This window comes from Poeciliopsis prolifica, unplaced genomic scaffold, assembly GCF_027474105.1.
Source record: "Poeciliopsis prolifica strain line A6 unplaced genomic scaffold, Auburn_PproV2 SCAFFOLD082, whole genome shotgun sequence".
Lineage (NCBI taxonomy): Eukaryota > Metazoa > Chordata > Actinopteri > Cyprinodontiformes > Poeciliidae > Poeciliopsis > Poeciliopsis prolifica.
This window is the reverse complement of record NW_026562457.1, coordinates 1317730-1337242: the sequence shown is the minus strand read 5'-3', so window position 1 is coordinate 1337242 and position 19513 is coordinate 1317730. Positions and strand designations below refer to the sequence as shown.

General features: G+C 45.0%; 2 pseudogenes; one reads left to right on the top strand and one right to left on the bottom strand.

The window, feature by feature from the left end:
* The window catches only part of LOC129352971 (membrane-associated guanylate kinase, WW and PDZ domain-containing protein 1-like), a 48800-nt pseudogene extending 43163 nt beyond the window's left edge, over positions 1 to 5637 (bottom strand).
* LOC129352954 (voltage-dependent L-type calcium channel subunit alpha-1D-like) overlaps positions 840 to 19513 on the top strand; it is a 60641-nt pseudogene continuing 41967 nt past the window's right edge.

The following is a 19513-nucleotide window of genomic DNA, read 5'->3' as shown; positions in this document are numbered from 1 at the left end:
TGGAGTCCCAGGACAGAGCCCTGGGAACACCTGAGACCACGGAGGACAGATGGGATTTAAATGATTAAAGCTGGATGAACTGAGAGCAACCAGAGAGGTCTGACTGAAACCATGGAGGGCCGTGTGTCTGTACTGTTGCTAAAGCCGGGCTGCCTATGTTCATGAAACACACAGTGAAATATGACAGGATAAGAAAAAGTGGTCAGAAAAGGAGAGTTCATCAGCCTGACCACAACAAATCAAGTCCTTAAAATGAGTGGAAAAATCAACAGATTGTCTAAAACCAGAATCATCGAGGCAGGACAAAAAAATCATTGGTAAGTGGGAGCTGGGGCTGTCAATATGAATATTAAAATTCCCAATAACATAGCATTAGGGGGAAAAGCAACAAATGCCTAAGGAAGGCCGGAAGTCATTTAAAAAGTCCTCATGAGGCTCAGGAGGACAATAAACCAGAGTTGGTCCAGAGAGTTTACAGCACTTCACTTCAGGCAAGACTTTCCAGATCATCTGACGATGAAATACTGAGACCATCCAGCGGCCAGAACTGCAGCGTGGAGAGATGCAGACGAAGCCAATGGAGTCGTTAAGGCGTGAGAATCCACAGGTTGTTGCCAAGTTCCAGCCGAACAGATCCCGGACAAGATGCCCTTTGTTCTTCAGAACAGACGTTGAGCAGACTGAAGCGACGAAGGTGGAGTCGGAAGGAGGGTTAGCTGACCTGGCTAGGCTCGCTAGCATGTTGCGATGTGCGGTCTGGGCAGCTTTCTGGCAGCTCGATGGTTGTTGGTCCAGATGGGTTTGGACTTGTTGAGCTGGAAATTCCATCCAGACCCACGATGAATGAACCTCCGGCGGAGGACGAATGTGACTTCCGGATGGAGCCGCAGCATCACCGGCAGATGATTGGCAGGAGCCAACAGAGTCAAAGAAACTCATTGGACGAGAATTGTAGGATACCTGACACAGGTTCAATGAGAAACTGATCGACTCACATCATGGAGGTGAAAGGTCATTGGCGTTGACGGGTCAGCCAATACTTACAGTCCACAGCTCACCGCTGACAGGCTGAGGTTTGGCTCACAGTCACAGCAAAAAGAACCAGAAACGGTTGGTGATCGCAAAACAATAAGAAAAAGAGCAAAAAGTGACGAAAGTACTCCAACGAACAGCGGCAGCAGAAACGCCGCAGCGTCCATTCAGCCGGGAGCAGCCAATGAAACACAGTGCAGCAGAGGCTAATGCTAACAACGGCAAATAAAACACAGTGCAGCAGGCTAATGCTAACAACGGCAAATAAAACACAGTGCAGCAGAGGCTAATGCTAACAACGGCAAATAAAACAGTGCAGCAGAGGCTAATGCTAACAACGGCAAATAAAACACAGTGCAGCAGAGGCTAATGCTAACAACGGCAAATAAAACACAGTGCAGCAGAGGCTAATGCTAACAACGGCAATAAAACACAGTGCAGCAGAGGCTAATGCTAACAACGGCAAATAAAACACAGTGCAGCAGAGGCTAATGCTAACAACGGCCAATGAAACACAGTGTAGCAGAGGCTAATGCTAACAACGGCCAAACAAACACAGTGCAGCAGAAGCTAATGCTAACAATGAACAATGAAACACAGTGTAGCAGAGGCTAATGCTAACAACGGCAATGAAACACAGTGTAGCAGAGGCTAATGCTAACAACGGCAATGAAACACAGTGTAGCAGAGGCTAATGCTAACAACGGCCAATGAAACACAGTGCAGCAGAGGCTAATGCTAACAACGGCCAAACAAACACAGTGCAGCAGAAGATAATGCTAACAATGAACAATGAAACACAGTGTAGCAGAGGCTAATGCTAACAACGGCAAATAAAACACAGTGCAGCAGAGGCTAATGCTAACAACGGCAAATAAAACACAGTGCAGCAGAGGCTAATGCTAACAACGGCAATGAAACACAGTGTAGCAGAGGCTAATGCTAACAACGGCAAATAAAACACAGTGCAGCAGAGGCTAATGCTAACAACGGCAAATAAAACACAGTGCAGCAGAGGCTAATGCTAACAACGGCCAATGAAACACAGTGTAGCAGAGGCTAATGCTAACAATGAACAATGAAACACAGTGCAGCAGAAGCTAATGCTAACAACAGCCAATGAAACAGTGCAGCAGAAGCTAGTGCTAACAATGGCTGTCAGAAAGCTATCAGTTTTGATTCTGCTGCACTTAAAGTCGTAGGCCATCTAAGTCATGAAGATGAAATGAAGATGGCCACCTCAAAAATGGCAGCCATCTTGAAAAATGTCCGTCATTCTGAAAATCAAGTGGCTGATGTGAAATTTCGGAAACATTCAGCCTGAGGGGTTAGCATGCTAATGCTAAAGCTGAAAGAGTTTTACAGTAATTTGCTGCATCGTGTGTGTGTGTGTGTGTGTGGTGTGTGTGAGTGTGTGTGTGTGTGTGTGTGTGTGTGTGTGAGTGTGTGTGTGTGTGTGTGTGGTGTGTGTGTGTGTGTGTGTGTGTGTGTGTGTGTGTGTGTGTGAGTTCATGGAGGGGGTTTCTCCCCTAAACCAAAACGGAGGATTTGCTTCATCTTCCTTAAAGGAACGGCAACGTTTTATTCTGTGATTCTGACAGCGTGGACAAGCTTCCTGTTTGGGAGCAGATAGTCGATGTGCGAGCAGCAGATGGTGGCGACCAGCATGAGCCTGACACACACACTCACATGCACGCACGCACGCACACACACACACACACTACATTAAATATGGATGAGCATATGTGAAGAAAGTCAGTGAGGAAACGAGCAGTGGCGGTCACGTTCAGCAACGTTTCCAAGAGACGGAGCCACAGGAAGTGGAATCATCTCACTTCCTGTGGTCTGAAGCGCTGGAACTGAGACCAGATCAGAACCAGATCCAAGGTTCTGTTGCTCTATTAAGGGTATGAGCCAATCAGATTTCTCTCTGATATCTGACCTGCAGGGATTTGAACTTACAACCTCAGGTCTCCAATGAGCTCTGAAATGGAGAAGCTCCAGAGAGCTGCCAGAGGTCAAAGGTCAGAGCAGAATGGCCGAGGAATGAAGTGGTTCTGGTACCAGGTGTGCCTAATAAAGTGGCCGTTTCAATTAGCAAAACGATTCGACCGCAGGAGGAAGAGGAGGAGCAGTGTGTGTGTGTGTGTGTGTGTGTGTGTGTGTTGTGTGTGTGTTGTGTGTGTGTGTGTGTGTGTGTGTGTGAGCTGCTACCTCTGGAGAAGTCTTCCCTTGGTGTGTGTCGGTGTGTGTCGGTGTGTGTCGTTCCGTCTCTTCCTGTTCCACTTTCTCCCTCTGTGTCTCTCGTCCAAAGATAAAGAGGTCAAAGGTCACTATGAGTTTGAGGCGGGACCAGCACAAACTCGCCTGGCTCTGATTGGCTCATTCATTCATTCATTCACCAGTGGCAAGGAGGCAGGGCCAGGTATCAGGGGTCAAATGGTCAAAGCGAAGAACCGGATTCGGATCCTGGAAGGATCTGGAGTTATGGATCTGCTCCTCTGGACCCGTGACCCGTTTGGACCGTCCTGTCTGCCTGCAGGAGTTGTTGGTGAGAGTGGGTCCAGTGGGTTCAGCGGGTCGACGCTGGGACCTTTTTGTCTCTGTGGTTCTGTCCAACTCAGTTCTGGTCTGGTTCTTCTGAGGTGCTTTCAGAACCAGACCGACCCGGCATCAGGAACGTTCCAGAGGAGAACACAAAACCATCGACCTTCCCTGGTACCAGAACCAGACAGAATCCAGACCGGACCAGCGGTAGAACCCGGTCTACTCTCAGCACTTCCTCTTGGGAGTTGTAGTTTTTTAGATCAGAGATCTGTAATCCTGCTGACGGCTGTTCGGATCAGAACCTCTGGTTCTGTCAGCCAGATGTTTCCATTCTGGAACCCAAACTGACCCGGTTCTGATCAGGCAGCAGACGATTCTGATGATCCGAAATGTTTTGCTCCATCAGAACCGATCTGGGCTAGTTCAACATGCTGGTAACTATGGCAACGACACAAAGCAAAAACCTGCCCAGTCAAACAGAACCAGAACCAGGTCCGGTAACCAGTTCAAGTTCCTTCAATCTCCAATCTGATCATCTGATCTGGTTTTACAGAACAGAAAGTTCTCCTGTTGTTCAATCCCAGTTCAATCCCAGTTCAGTCCCAGTTCAATCCCAGTTCAATCCCAGTTCAGTCCCAGTTCAATCCCAGTTCAATCCCAGTTCAGTCCCAGTTCAGTCCCAGTTCAATCCCAGTTCAGTCCCAGTTCAATCCCAGTTCAGTCCCAGTTCAATCCCAGTTCAGTCCCAGTTCAGTCCCAGTTCAATCCCAGTTCAGTCCCAGTTCAGTCCCAGTTCAATCCCAGTTCAGTCCCAGTTCAGTCCAGTTCAATCCCAGTTCAGTCCCAGTTCAATCCCAGTTCAGTCCCAGTTCAGTCCCAGTTCAGTCCCAGTTCAGTCCCAGTTCAATCCCAGTTCAATCCCAGTTCAGTCCCAGTTCAATCCCAGTTCAGTCCCAGTTCAGTCCCAGTTCAGTCCCAGTTCAATCCCAGTTCAGTCCCAGTTCAATCCCAGTTCAGTCCCAGTTCAATCCCAGTTCAGTCCCAGTTCAGTCCCAGTTCAATCCCAGTTCAATCCCAGTTCAGTCCCAGTTCAGTCCCAGTTCAATCCCAGTTCAGTCCCAGTTCAATCCCAGTTCAGTCCCAGTTCAATCCCAGTTCAGTCCCAGTTCAATCCCAGTTCAGTCCCAGTTCAATCCCAGTTCAGTCCCAGTCTAGCAGGTCAAAGTCTTGCTGACCAATGAGAGGAGGAAGTGCAGACTCAGCTGATCTATCGGGGATCTGGTCAGGTGATCCTGTTGGATCTGTTGCCATGGGTTACCTGAGCAGGTGTTTGTCACGTGACCGGAGCTCAGGTGAGTTCACCTGCTGCCTGTGAATCGGGAAGCACCTGAACGCACCACTTCCTCTTCCTGTCATTCATCACCGCAGACAAAGCGGTGATTCGGCTGCCGGACGGATCCACGGAAACACGCGCGCGCTCCTCACACTGCTGCCCGTCCACGCACGCGCACGGCGCCGCTGGTGGAGGAGGTGACCGACCCTCCGCTGCCCCTCAGCCCGGGCTGCGGGATGCATGTGTCGGATGGAAATCTGCTGACGGAGCCGTTCCTCGTGCACGAGAACCAGCAGAAAAACGGCAGCGGGCGCGCGCCTGCGCCTCGCGATGAATAAACAAACAGTAAATAAACAAACAAAGCGGCTCGTTACCTTCATAATGCTGCCGCGTGCGGTCCGGATGCGCTTGCCTCTTCCTCTGCTGCTGCCGCGCGCGCGCTGCTGCTGCGGCGTGCATGCGCCGGCGCGTGCACGCCTGACTGTGCGTAATTGTCCACTGCAGGTAAAAAAAATGGAAAAGCGTTGAAAGGTGGAAGACCACACACACGCATGCGCGCCTTCTGCTCTACGTGGAAATGGCTTTTTTCCCGATGCGCGTGCGCGTACGCAGCCTGCAGGTACAGCAGCGGCAGCTTTACTACGGACAGAACGTGCGTGTGGGGGCGGGGCTCCGTGCGATGAGGAGGAGGAGGAGGGGCCCCAGGATGACGTCACCGGAGACCGGATCCGCTGGAGGAACGAGTGTATGGCAAACCGTCAGGAGCAAATATCGTGTCCTGGCAGAGATCAGATGTCATAAGAGAAAATGTTGCATTTCAAACACATATTTGAAATGAATAAAGTCACATCTTTGACCCGACCATTTTCAGACTAAATACTACTTTATTGTTTAAAGTCTTTGCATTGTATAATTTTAGATAGTAAGAGTTTTCATGAAGGACTGGAGTCTGAATCATAAATGTTGGTTCTGCTGCTTTAAATGAATAAATCCAATAAAAGCTGAAATGTTATGTCGTTTTAAATAACATTTGTTTTAATGTTTACTAAATAGTCCTGAAGTTTTGCTCCATTTTGAATCGATCCCTCTCAGCTGGATGTAATGATTTAGTTTTTTAGTCTCATTGTGTGTGAACCTCTGAGGAAAAGCACAGAGGTTTTTATTCTCTTCATTTCGTTTCAGCTTCAGCAGCTTCCTGCTCTGGACTCTTGCTAAGAACTACGGAAGCCTAGAAGGTCCTCCAGATTCCCAGTTTTCTGCAGGGAGTTTGAAGCTCACAGTAACTTTATTTTGTCTGTGTTTTACTCTATTGCTGTGTTTCCCCAGCAGGGGGCAGCAGAGGTCTGATTATGACCTGCTGCATGGCGTCATGATGGGAGGAAGAGGCAGTGTTGTAAAAAGTACTGAAATCTCGGAGTCAAGTGAAAGTATGGATACCTCTCCAAAATGTGACTTTGGTAAAAGTCACTAAAATGTTACTTGAGTTAAAGTCTTTAAGTATCTGAAATGTCTTGTACTTAAGTATGGAAGTTACTGTAACAATGGATGAACTCAAGTAATGTAATGAAAAGTACAAGTAAAACGTAAAACAAGGCAAATGCAGTTTGAATGACATTTTTTATATTTTGGTAAACTTGTTAAATACACGTAAAATAATGTACACAACCAAGTGCAGGCAAATGAAACCTGCTAATAGATAAACCTGCAGGCATCATTTAATTAAGAAAATTAGGTGCTTTACTTAAACCACAAGGTTAACTTAACCTGCTTTAGATTAACTTAACCTGCTTTAGGTTAACTTAACCTGCTTTAGGTTAACTTAACCTGCTTTAGATTAACTTAACCTGCTTTAGATTAACTTAACCTGCTTTCCAACTGAACCAGCTTCTTAGTAAACCCTCCAGGACAGAAAATACAAAGTTTTTGTAAGCCTTAAGTTTTCCCTTTCAGTAAGGTCAGTGCTGAAAGTGAGAAAAATAAATAGTCAGTACAGAAAATGCGGCCAACATGAAGAAAAAAAGTCGTTACGATTCCTCTACTTCACAAACACAACTGGTCATTATGCAAAAGAAAAAGAATTGGGAGGAAATGCAGCTTATTGACATCTGAAGAGGGAGAGCTTTTAGTTAACTTGGTGTTTAATGGGAGAAATGAAACAGGTGCATCTATTGGTGATGATGAACAAACCCAGGCGAGTCGGCTACCGACTTTGTTGCAGTCAATCAGTAGGTTTAATTGGTCAAAACATTTTTCTCTCTCTCGCTGTGACTTGTTCTCTTATGACTTGGGCAACCCACAAAAATAATGACTTCCCAAGGCCGGAGATCACTTCAGTGAATTTTATTATCTATTGAGTGAACAAAGACGCCACATGCAAATGTAGCTGAGTTGATTTCATTTATTCATTTATTATAATTATTATGTACCTTCTCAAAACACTTTTTTTGTTGAGATGTCTGTTGTTTTTGGTTCTTGATGTTGTTCTGGGAGGACAGTTTGGTGTCGCACAGAGTGGGGTTCTGAGGCAGCTGCTGCAGCAGCCAGGCAGAAGCTGCAGCAGCCAGGCAGCTGCTGCAGCAGCCAGGCAGAAGCTGCAGCAGCCAGGCAGCTGCTGCAGCAGCCAGGCAGAAGCTGCAGCAGCCAGGCAGAAGCTGCAGCAGCTGGTAAGACATGCTAACGCTACCCCTCTACTCTTAGTGATGTTTATGATGTTCATAATTGTTCTCAGACTTTGTGCTGCATAAATTATGTTAATTGTCTTAATGTGTCTTAAAAAAACTTTAGGTTTGGTTAGAATTAAACTGTTGCCCTTTAAAGTTGTTTGAAATTTTCCCTCCAAACCGTTTGCAGAGCTGCTGAGGTCTGATTGGTTGTGTCCCACGTTGTGTTATAGGGATAAACTGACGCAGATCCTGTGTGATCCATGATGCAACTGCTACACTAAATATATACAGAAGACCTGGGATCCATGGCAGCTTAAAATCAGCAGTTCATTAGTTCAGTGTGTATCACAGTCCAGCTGCAGACTGCTGAACAGAGCCCTGCTTTTAAAGCCACAGGCTCCACCCACAGGAAGCCGCAGGCTCCGCCCACAGGAAGCCGCAGGCTCCAACCACAGGAAGTCACAGGCTCCACCCACAGGAAGCCGCAAGCTCCACCTGTGGCTTTCTGTGTATCAGTGTGTGTCAGTGAGTATCAGTGAGTATCAGTGTGTGTCAGTGTGTATCAGTGTGTATCAGTGTGTGTCAGTGAGTATCAGTGAGTATCAGTGTGTGTCAGTGTGTATCAGTGTGTATCAGTGTGTGTCAGTGTGTATCAGTGTGTGTCAGTGTGTATCAGTGTGTATCAGTGTGTGTCAGAGTGTATCAGTGTGTCAGTGAGTATCAGTGTGTGTCAGAGTGTATCAGTGTGTATCAGTGTGTATCAGTGTGTCAGTGAGTATCAGTGTGTATCAGTGTGTATCAGTGTGTATCAGTGTGTATCAGTGTGTATCAGTGTGTGTCAGAGTGTATCAGTGTGTATCAGTGTGTATCAGTGTGTCAGTGAGTATCAGTGTGTATCAGTGTGTATCAGTGTGTATCAGTGTGTGTCAGTGTGTATCAGTGTGTATCAGTGTGTGTCAGTGTGTATCAGTGTGTCAGTGAGTATCAGTGTGTGTCAGAGTGTATCAGTGTGTGTCAGAGTGTATCAGTGTGTCAGTGAGTATCAGTGTGTGTCAGAGTGTATCAGTGTGTATCAGTGTGTATCAGTGTGTCAGTGAGTATCAGTGTGTATCAGTGTGTATCAGTGTGTATCAGTGTGTGTCAGTGTGTATCAGTGTGTATCAGTGTGTGTCAGAGTGTATCAGTGTGTCAGTGAGTATCAGTGTGTGTCAGAGTGTATCAGTGTGTATCAGTGTGTATCAGTGTGTCAGTGAGTATCAGTGTGTATCAGTGTGTATCAGTGTGTGTCAGAGTGTATCAGTGTGTATCAGTGTGTATCAGTGTGTCAGTGAGTATCAGTGTGTGTCAGAGTGTATCAGTGTGTATCAGTGTGTATCAGTGTGTCAGTGAGTATCAGTGTGTATCAGTGTGTATCAGTGTGTATCAGTGTGTATCAGTGTGTCAGTGAGTATCAGTGTGTGTCAGAGTGTATCAGTGTGTATCAGTGTGTATCAGTGTGTGTCAGTGTGTATCAGTGTGTATCAGTGTGTGTCAGTGTGTGTCAGTGAGTATCAGTGTGTATCAGTGTGTATCAGTGTGTATCAGTGTGTGTTAGTGTGTATCAGTGTGTGTCAGTGTGTATCAGTGTGTATCAGTGTGTGTCAGAGTGTATCAGTGTGTATCAGTGTGTATCAGTGTGTATCAGTGTGTCAGTGAGTATCAGTGTGTGTCAGAGTGTATCAGTGTGTATCAGTGTGTATCAGTGTGTGTCAGTGTGTATCAGTGTGTATCAGTGTGTGTCAGTGTGTATCAGTGTGTATCAGTGTGTATCAGTGTGTGTTAGTGTGTATCAGTGTGTGTCAGTGAGTATCAGTGTGTGTCAGTGTGTATCAGTGTGTATCCGTGTGTGTCAGTGTGTATCAGTGTGTATCAGTGTGTCAGTGTGTATCAGTGTGTATCAGTGTGTATCCGTGTGTGTCAGTGTGTGTCAGAGTGTATCAGTGTGTGTCAGTGTGTATCAGTGTGTATCCGTGTGTGTCAGTGTGTATCAGTGTGTATCAGTGTGTGTCAGTGTGTATCAGTGTGTATCAGTGTGTATCCGTGTGTGTCAGTGTGTATCAGTGTGTATCAGTGTGTGTCAGTGTGTATCAGTGTGTGTCAGAGTGTATCAGTGTGTATCCGTGTGTGTCAGTGTGTATCAGTGTGTATCAGTGTGTGTCAGTGTGTATCAGTGTGTGTCAGTGTGTATCAGTGTGTGTCAGTGTGTATCAGTGTGTATCAGTGTGTGTCAGTGAGTATCAGTGTGTATCAGTGTGTATCAGTGTGTGTTAGTGTGTATCAGTGTGTGTCAGTGTGTATCAGTGTGTATCAGTGTGTGTCAGTGTGTATCAGTGTGTATCAGTGTGTATCAGTGTGTGTCAGTGAGTATCAGTGTGTGTCAGAGTGTATCAGTGTGTATCAGTGTGTATCAGTGTGTGTCAGTGTGTGTCAGTGTGTATCAGTGTGTGTCAGTGTGTATCAGTGTGTATCAGTGTGTATCAGTGTGTGTCAGTGTGTATCAGTGTGTGTCAGTGAGTATCAGTGTGTGTCAGAGTGTATCAGTGTGTATCAGTGTGTGTCAGTGTGTATCAGTGTGTGTCAGTGTGTATTAGTGTGTATCAGTGTGTATCCGTGTGTGTCAGTGTGTATCAGTGTGTATCAGTGTGTGTCAGTGTGTATCAGTGTGTGTCAGTGTGTATCAGTGAGTATCAGTGTGTGTCAGTGTGTATCAGTGTGTGTCAGTGTGTATTAGTGTGTATCAGTGTGTATCCGTGTGTGTCAGTGTGTATCAGTGTGTATCAGTGTGTGTCAGTGTGTATCAGTGTGTGTCAGTGAGTATCAGTGTGTGTCAGTGTGTATCAGTGAGTATCAGTGTGTCAGTGTGTATCAGTGTGTATCAGTGTGTATCAGTGTGTGTCAGTGTGTGTCAGTGAGTATCAGTGTGTGTCAGTGTGTATCAGTGTGTATCAGTGTGTATCAGTGTGTGTTAGTGTGTATCAGTGTGTGTCAGTGTGTATCAGTGTGTATCAGTGTGTGTCAGAGTGTATCAGTGTGTATCAGTGTGTATCAGTGTGTATCAGTGTGTATCAGTGTGTGTCAGTGTGTATCAGTGTGTGTCAGTGTGTATCAGTGTGTGTCAGTGTGTATCAGTGTGTATCAGTGTGTGTCAGTGTGTATCAGTGTGTATCAGTGTGTATCAGTGTGTATCAGTGTGTGTCAGTGTGTATCAGTGTGTATCAGTGTGTATCAGTGTTTGTCAGTGAGTATCAGTGTGTCAGAGTGTATCAGTGTGTATCAGTGTGTATCAGTGTGTGTCAGTGTGTATCAGTGTGTATCAGTGTGTGTCAGTGTGTATCAGTGTGTATCAGTGTGTGTCAGTGTGTATCAGTGTGTATCAGTGTGTATCAGTGTGTGTTAGTGTGTATCAGTGTGTGTCAGTGAGTATCAGTGTGTGTCAGTGTGTATCAGTGTGTATCCGTGTGTCAGTGTGTATCAGTGTGTATCAGTGTGTGTCAGTGTGTATCAGTGTGTATCAGTGTGTATCCGTGTGTGTCAGTGTGTATCAGTGTGTATCAGTGTGTGTCAGTGTGTATCAGTGTGTGTCAGTGTGTATCAGTGTGTGTCAGTGTGTATCAGTGTGTATCAGTGTGTGTCAGTGTGTATCAGTGTGTATCAGTGTGTATCAGTGTGTGTTAGTGTGTATCAGTGTGTATCAGTGTGTATCAGTGTGTGTCAGTGTGTATCAGTGTGTATCAGTGTGTATCAGTGTGTGTCAGTGAGTATCAGTGTGTGTCAGAGTGTATCAGTGTGTATCAGTGTGTATCAGTGTGTGTCAGTGTGTGTCAGTGTGTATCAGTGTGTGTCAGTGTGTATCAGTGTGTATCAGTGTGTGTAAGTGTGTATCAGTGTGTGTCAGTGAGTATCAGTGTGTGTCAGAGTGTATCAGTGTGTATCCGTGTGTGTCAGTGTGTATCAGTGTGTATCAGTGTGTGTCAGTGTGTATCAGTGTGTGTCAGTGTGTATTAGTGTGTATCAGTGTGTATCCGTGTGTGTCAGTGTGTATCAGTGTGTATCAGTGTGTGTCAGTGTGTATCAGTGTGTGTCAGTGTGTATTAGTGTGTATCAGTGTGTATCCGTGTGTGTCAGTGTGTATCAGTGTGTGTCAGTGTGTATCAGTGTTTGTGAGTGTGTGTCAGTGTGTATCAGTGTGTGTCAGTGTGTATCAGTGTTTGTGAGTGTGTATCAGTGTTTGTTAGTGTTTGTTAGTGTGTGTTAGTGTGTGTCAGTGTGTGTTAGTGTGTCTGTGTGTGTTAGTGTCAGTGTGTGTGTCGGTGTGTATCAGTGTGTGTCAGTGTGTATCAGTGTTTGTTAGTGTTTGTTAGTGTGTGTTAGTGTGTGTCAGTGTGTGTTAGTGTGTGTCTGTGTGTGTTAGTGTCAGTGTGTGTGTCAGTGTGTATCAGTGTGTATCAGTGTGTATCAGTGTGTGTTAGTGTGTGTTAGTGTGTATCAGTGTGTGTCAGTGTGTATCAGTGTGTGTCAGTGTGTATCAGTGTGTATCAGTGTGTATCAGTGTGTGTGAGTGTGTGTCAGTGTGTATCAGTGTGTATCAGTGTGTTAGTGTGTGTCAGTGTGTGTCAGTGTGTATCAGTGTGTGTCAGTGTGTATCAGTGTGTATCAGTGTGTTAGTGTGTGTCAGTGTGTGTCAGTGTGTATCAGTGTGTGTCAGTGTGTATCATTGTGTATCAGTGTGTATCAGTGTGTATCAGTGTGTTAGTGTGTGTCAGTGTGTGTCAGTGTGTATCAGTGTGTGTCAGTGTGTATCAGTGTGTATCAGTGTGTATCAGTGTGTATCAGTGTGTATCAGTGTGTTAGTGTGTGTCAGTGTGTGTCAGTGTGTATCAGTGTGTATCAGTGTGTGTCAGTGTGTATCAGTGTGTGTCAGTGTGTATCAGTGTGTATCAGTGTGTGTCAGTGTGTTAGTGTGTATCAGTGTGTGTCAGTGTGTATCAGTGTGTATCAGTGTGTGTCAGTGTGTGTCAGTGTGTGTTAGTGTGTATCAGTGTGTGTCAGTGTGTATCAGTGTCAGTGTGTGTCAGTGTGTATCAGTGTGTCAGTGTGTATCAGTGTGTGTCAGTGTGTCAGTGTGTGTTAGTGTGTATCAGTGTGTGTCAGTGTGTCAGTGTGTATCAGTGTGTGTTAGTGTGTGTGTGTGTTTGTCAGTGTGTCAGTGTGTGTGTGTATCAGTGTGTGTGTGTGTTAGTGTGTATCAGTGTGTGTCAGTGTGTGTGTGTATCAGTGTGTGTCAGTGTGTGTGTGTCAGTGTGTATCAGTGTATCAGTGTTTTAGTGTGTATCAGTGTGTTCAGTGTGTATCAGTGTGTGTCATGTGTATCAGTGTGTATCAGTGTGTGTCAGTGTGTGTGTGTCAGTGTGTATCAGTGTGTGTGTATTAGTGTGTATCAGTGTGTGGTCAGTGTGTATCAGTGTGTGTCAGTGTGTGTCAGTGTGTGAGTGTGTGTCAGTGTGTATCAGTGTGTGTCAGTGTGTATTAGTGTGTATCAGTGTGTGTGTATCAGTGTGTCAGTGTGTATCGTGTGTATCAGTGTGTGTCAGTGTGTATCAGTGTGTGTCAGTGTGTATCAGTGTGTATCAGTGTGTCAGTGGTATCAGTGTTATCAGTGTGTATCAGTGTGTGTCAGTGTGTATCAGTGTGTTCAGTGTGTATCAGTGTATCAGTGTGTTCAGTGTGTGTCAGTGTATCAGTGTGTCAGAGTGTATCAGTGTGTATCAGTGTGTCAGTGTATCAGTGTGTATCAGTGTGTGTCAGTGTGTATCAGGTGTGTATCAGTGTGTGTCAGTGTGTATCAGTGTGTCAGTGTGTATCAGTGTAAGTGTGTATCAGTGTGTGTCAGTGAGTATCAGTGTGTGTCAGTGTGTCAGTGTGTATCCGTGTTAGTGTCAGTGTGTATCAGTGTGTGTGTATCAGTGTGTTCAGTGTGTATTAGTGTGTATCAGTGTGTGTTAGTGTGTATCAGTGTGTATCAGTGTGTGTCAGTGTGTATCAGTGTGTGTCAGTGTGTATCAGTGTGTGTTAGTGTGTATCAGTGTGTATCAGTGTGTGTCAGTGTGTATCAGTGTGTGTTAGTGTGTATCAGTGTGTATCAGTGTGTGTCAGTGTGTATCAGTGTGTGTCAGTGTGTATCAGTGTGTGTCAGTGTGTATCAGTGTGTGTCAGTGTATCAGTGTGTATCAGTTGTGTCAGTGAGTATCAGTGTGTATCAGTGTGTATCGTGTGTGTCAGTGTGTATCAGTGTGTATCAGTGTTCAGTGTGTGTCAGTGTGTATCAGTGTGTATCAGTGTGTGTCGGTGAGTATCAGTGTGTGTCAGAGTGTATCAGTGTATCAGTGTGTATCAGTGTGTGTCAGTGTGTGTCAGTGTGTAGTGTGTGTCAGTGTGTATCAGTGGTATCAGTGTATCAGTGTGTGTGTGTGTATCAGTGTGTCAGTGAGTTCAGTGTGTCAGAGTGTATCAGTGTGTATCCGTGTGTGTCAGTGTGTATCAGTGTGTATCAGTGTGTGTCAGTGTGTATCAGTGTGTCGTGTGTATAGTGTGTATCAGTGTGTATCCGTGTGTCAGTGTGTATCAGTGTGTATCAGTGTGTGTCAGTGTGTATCAGTGTGTGTCAGTGTGTGTGTATCAGTGTGTATCAGTGTGTCAGTGTGTATCAGTGTGTATCAGTGTGTATCAGTGTTTGTGAGTGTGTCAGTGTGTATCAGTGTGTGTCAGTGTATCAGTGTGTGTCAGTGTGTATCAGTGTTTGTTAGTGTGTGTTAGTGTGTATCAGTGTGTGTCAGTGTGTGTAGTGTGTGTCTGTGTGTGTTAGTGTCAGTGTGTGTGTCGGTGTGTATCAGTGTGTGTCAGTGTGTATCAGTGTTTGTTAGTGTTTGTTAGTGTGTGTTAGTGTGTGTCAGTGTGTGTCAGTGTGTGTCTGTGTGTGTCAGTGTGTGTCAGTGTGTATCAGTGTGTATCAGTGTGTATCAGTGTTTGTGTGTTAGTGTGTGTTAGTGTGTATCAGTGTGTGTCAGTGTGTATCAGTGTATCAGTGTGTCAGTGTGTGTTAGTGTGTGTTAGTGTATCAGTGTGTGTCAGTGTATCAGTGTGTGTCAGTGTGTATCAGGGTATCAGTGTGTATCAGTGTGTGTGAGTGTGTCAGTGTGTATCAGTGTGTATCAGTGTGTTAGTGTGTGTCAGTGTGTGTCAGTGTGTATCAGTGTGTGTCAGTGTGTATCAGTGTGTATCAGTGTGTTAGTGTGTGTCAGTGTGTGTCAGTGTATCAGTGTGTGTCAGTGTGTATCAGTGTGTATCAGTGTGTATCAGTGTGTATCAGTGTGTTAGTGTGTGTCAGTGTGTGTCAGTGTGTATCAGTGTGTGTCAGTGTGTATCAGTGTGTATCAGTGTGTATCAGTGTGTATCAGTGTGTATCAGTGTGTTAGTGTGTGTCAGTGTGTGTCAGTGTGTATCAGTGTGTATCAGTGTGTGTCATGTGTATCAGTGTGTGTCAGTGTGTATCAGTGTGTATCAGTGTGTGTCAGTGTTAGTGTGTATCAGTGTGTGTCAGTGTGTATCAGTGTGTATCAGTGTGTGTCAGTGTGTGTCAGTGTGTTAGTGTGTATCAGTGTGTGTCAGTGTGTGTTAGTGTGTATCAGTGTGTGTCAGTGTGTATCAGTGTGTGTCAGTGTGTATCAGTGTGTGTGAGTGTGTCAGTGTGTGTTAGTGTGTATCAGTGTGTGTCAGTGTGAATCAGTGTGTATCAGTGTGTGTTAGTGTGTGTGTGTGTTTGTCAGTGTGTGTCAGTGTGTATCAGTGTGTATCAGTGTGTCAGTGTGTGTTAGTGTGTATCAGTGTGTGTCAGTGTGTGTTAGTGTGTATCAGTGTGTGTCAGTGAGTATCAGTGTGTGTCAGTGTGTATCAGTGTGTATCAGTGTGTGTTAGTGTGTATCAGTGTGTGTCAGTGTGGTATCAGTGTCAGTGTGTGTCAGTGTGTATCAGTGTGTGTCAGTGTGTATCAGTGTGTGTCAGTGTGTGTCAGTGTGTATCAGTGTGTATCAGTGTGTGTTAGTGTGTATCAGTGTGTATCAGTGTGTGTCAGTGTGTATCAGTGTGTGTCAGTGTGTGTCAGTGTGTATCAGTGTGTGTCAGTGTGTATTAGTGTGTATCAGTGTGTATCCGTGTGTGTCAGTGTGTATCAGTGTGTATCAGTGTGTGTCAGTGTGTATCAGTGTGTCAGTGTGTATTAGTGTGTATCAGTGTGTATCCGTGTGTGTCAGTGTGTATCAGTGTGTATCAGTGTGTCAGTGTTTGTGAGTGTGTGTCAGTGTGTATCAGTGTGTCAGTGTGTATCAGTGTGTGTCAGTGTGTATTAGTGTGTATCAGTGTGTATCCGTGTGTATTAGTGTGTGTCAGTGTGTATCCGTGTGTATCAGTGTGTCAGTGTGTATCAGTGTGTGTCAGTGTGTATCAGTGTGTATCAGTGTGTGTCAGTGAGTATCAGTGTGTATCAGTGTGTATCAGTGTGTTAGTGTGTATCAGTGTGTGGTCAGTGTGTATCAGTGTGTATCAGTGTATCAGTGTGTCAGTGAGTATCAGTGTGTGTCAGAGTGTATCAGTGTGTATCAGTGGTATCAGTGTGTGTCAGTGTGTATCAGTGTGTATCAGTGTGTGTCAGTGTGTATCAGTGTGTATCAGTGTGTGTCAGTGTGTATCAGTGTGTATCAGTGTGTATCAGTGTGTAAGTGTGTATCAGTGTGTGTCAGTGAGTATCAGTGTGTGTCAGAGTTTATCAGTGTGTATCCGTGTGTGTCAGTGTGTATCAGTGTGTATCAGTGTGTCAGTGTGTATCAGTGTGTGTCAGTGTGTATTAGTGTGTATCAGTGTGTGTTAGTGTGTATCAGTGTGTATCAGTGTGTGTCAGTGTGTATCAGTGTGTGTCAGGTGTATCAGTGTGTGTTAGTGTGTATCAGTGTGTATCAGTGTGTGTCAGTGTGTATCAGTGTGTGTCAGTGTGTGTCAGTGTGTATCAGTGTGTGTCAGTGTGTATTAGTGTGTATCAGTGTGTATCCGTGTGTGTCAGTGTGTATCAGTGTGTATCAGTGTCAGTGTGTATCAGTGTGTGTGTGTGTTAGTGTGTATCAGTGTGTGTCAGTGTGTGTCAGTGTGTATCAGTGTGTGTTAGTGTGTGTCTGTGTGTGTTAGTGTCAGTGTGTGTGTCGGTGTGTATCAGTGTGTGTCAGTGTGTATCAGTGTTTGTTAGTGTTGTTAGTGTGTGTTAGTGTGTGTCAGTGTGTGTTAGTGTGTGTCTGTGTGTGTTAGTGTCAGTGTGTGTGTCAGTGTGTATCAGTGTGTATCAGTGTGTATCAGTGTTTGTTAGTGTTTGTTAGTGTGTGTTAGTGTGTATCAGTGTGTGTTAGTGTGTGTCAGTGTGTATCAGTGTATCAGTGTGTGTTAGTGTGTATCAGTGTGTGTTAGTGTGTGTCAGTGTGTATCAGTGTGTATCAGTGTGTCAGTGTGTGTTAGTGTGTGTTAGTGTGTATCAGTGTGTGTCAGTGTGTATCAGTGTGTGTCAGTGTGTATCAGTGTGTATCAGTGTGTATCAGTGTGTCAGTGTGTGTTAGTGTGTATCAGTGTGTGTGAGTGTGTGTCAGTGTGTGTGAGTGTGTCAGTGTGTGTCAGTGTGTATCAGTGTGTATCAGTGTGTATCAGTGTGTGTCAGTGTGTCAGTGTGTATCAGTGTGTGTCAGTGTGTATCAGTGTGTATCAGTGTGTTAGTGTGTATCAGTGTGTGTCAGTGTGTGTCAGTGTGTGTTAGTGTGTATCAGTGTGTGTCAGTGTGTATCAGTGTGTGTGAGTGTGTCAGTGTGTGTTAGTGTGTATCAGTGTGTATCAGTGTGTGTCAGTGTGTCAGTGTGAATCAGTGTGTATCAGTGTGTGTTAGTGTGTGTGTGTTTGTCAGTGTGTGTCAGTGTGTGTCAGTGTGTATCAGTGTGTATCAGTGTGTCAGTGTGTGTTAGTGTGTATCAGTGTGTATCAGTGTGTATCAGTGTGTGTCAGTGTGTGTCAGTGTGTCAGTGTGTGTTAGTGTGTATCAGTGTGTGTCAGTGTGTATCAGTGTGTGTCAGTGTGTGTCAGTGTGTATCAGTGTGTGTCAGTGTGTATCAGTGTGTATCAGTGTGTGTTAGTGTGTATCAGTGTGTGTCAGTGTGTGTCAGTGTGTATCAGTGTGTGTCAGTGTGTATCAGTGTGTCAGTGTGTGTCAGTGTGTATCAGTGTGTGTCAGTGTGTACCAGTGTGTGTCAGTGAGTATCAGTGTGTGTCAGTGTGTATCAGTGTGTATCAGTGTGTATCAGTGTGTTAGTGTGTATCAGTGTGTATCAGTGTGTGTCAGTGTGTATCAGTGTGTGTCAGTGTGTATCAGTGTGTGTCAGTGTGTATCAGTGTGTATCAGTGAGTATCAGTGTGTGTCAGTGTGTATCAGTGTGTATCAGTGTGTGTCAGTGTGTATCAGTGTGTGTCAGTGTGTGTCAGTGAGTATCAGTGTGTGTTAGTGTGTATCAGTGTGTATCAGAGTGTATCAGTGTGTATCAGTGTGTATCAGTGTGTATTAGTGTGTATCAGTGTGTATCCGTGTGTGTCAGTGTGTATCAGTGTGTATCAGTGTGTGTCAGTGTGTATCAGTGTGTGTCAGTGTGTATCAGTGTGTATCCGTGTGTGTCAGTGTGTATCAGTGTGTATCAGTGTGTGTCAGTGTGTATCAGTGTGTGTCAGTGTGTATCAGTGTTTGTGAGTGTGTGTCAGTGTGTATCAGTGTGTGTCAGTGTGTGTCAGTGTATCAGTGTGTGTCAGTGTGTATTACTGTGTCAGTGTGTGTGAGTGTGTCAGTGTGTGTCAGTGTGTGTCAGTGTGTATCAGTGTGTGTCAGTGTGTATCAGTGTGTGTGAGTGTGTGTCAGTGTATCAGTGTGTGTCAGTGTGTGTCAGTGTGTATCAGTGTGTGTCAGTGTGTATTACTGTGTCAGTGTGTGTGAGTGTGTCAGTGTGTGTCAGTGTGTATCAGTGTAAGGGGTAGTGATTACTAAAACTAACCCTAACACTGACACACACTGACACACACACTGACACACACTGACACACACTGACACACACTGATACACACTGACACTCACTGATACACACTGACACACACTGATACACACTGACACTCACTGATACACACTGATACACACACTAACACACACTCATACACAGTAACACACACACACTGATACACACTGACACACACTGATACACACTAACACACACACACTGACACTCACTGATACACACACTGATACACACTGAAACACACACTGATACACACTGATACACACTGACACACACTGACACACACTGATACACACTGACACACACTAACACACACTGACACACACTGATACACACTGACACACACTGACACACACTAAACACACTGACACACTGACACACTGATACACACTGATACACACTGATACACACTGACACACACTGACACACACTAATACACACTGACACACACTGATACACACTGACACACACTGACACACACTAATACACACTGACACACACTGACACACACACACACTGATACACACTGATACACACTAACACACACAGTGATACACACTGACACACACTAACACACACTGATACACACTGATACACACTAACACACACACACTGAGACACACACTGATACACACACTGATACACACTGACACACACTGACACACACTGATACACACTGATACACACTGATACACACTAACACACACACACTGATACACACTGACACACACTAACACACACTGATACACTGACACACACTGACA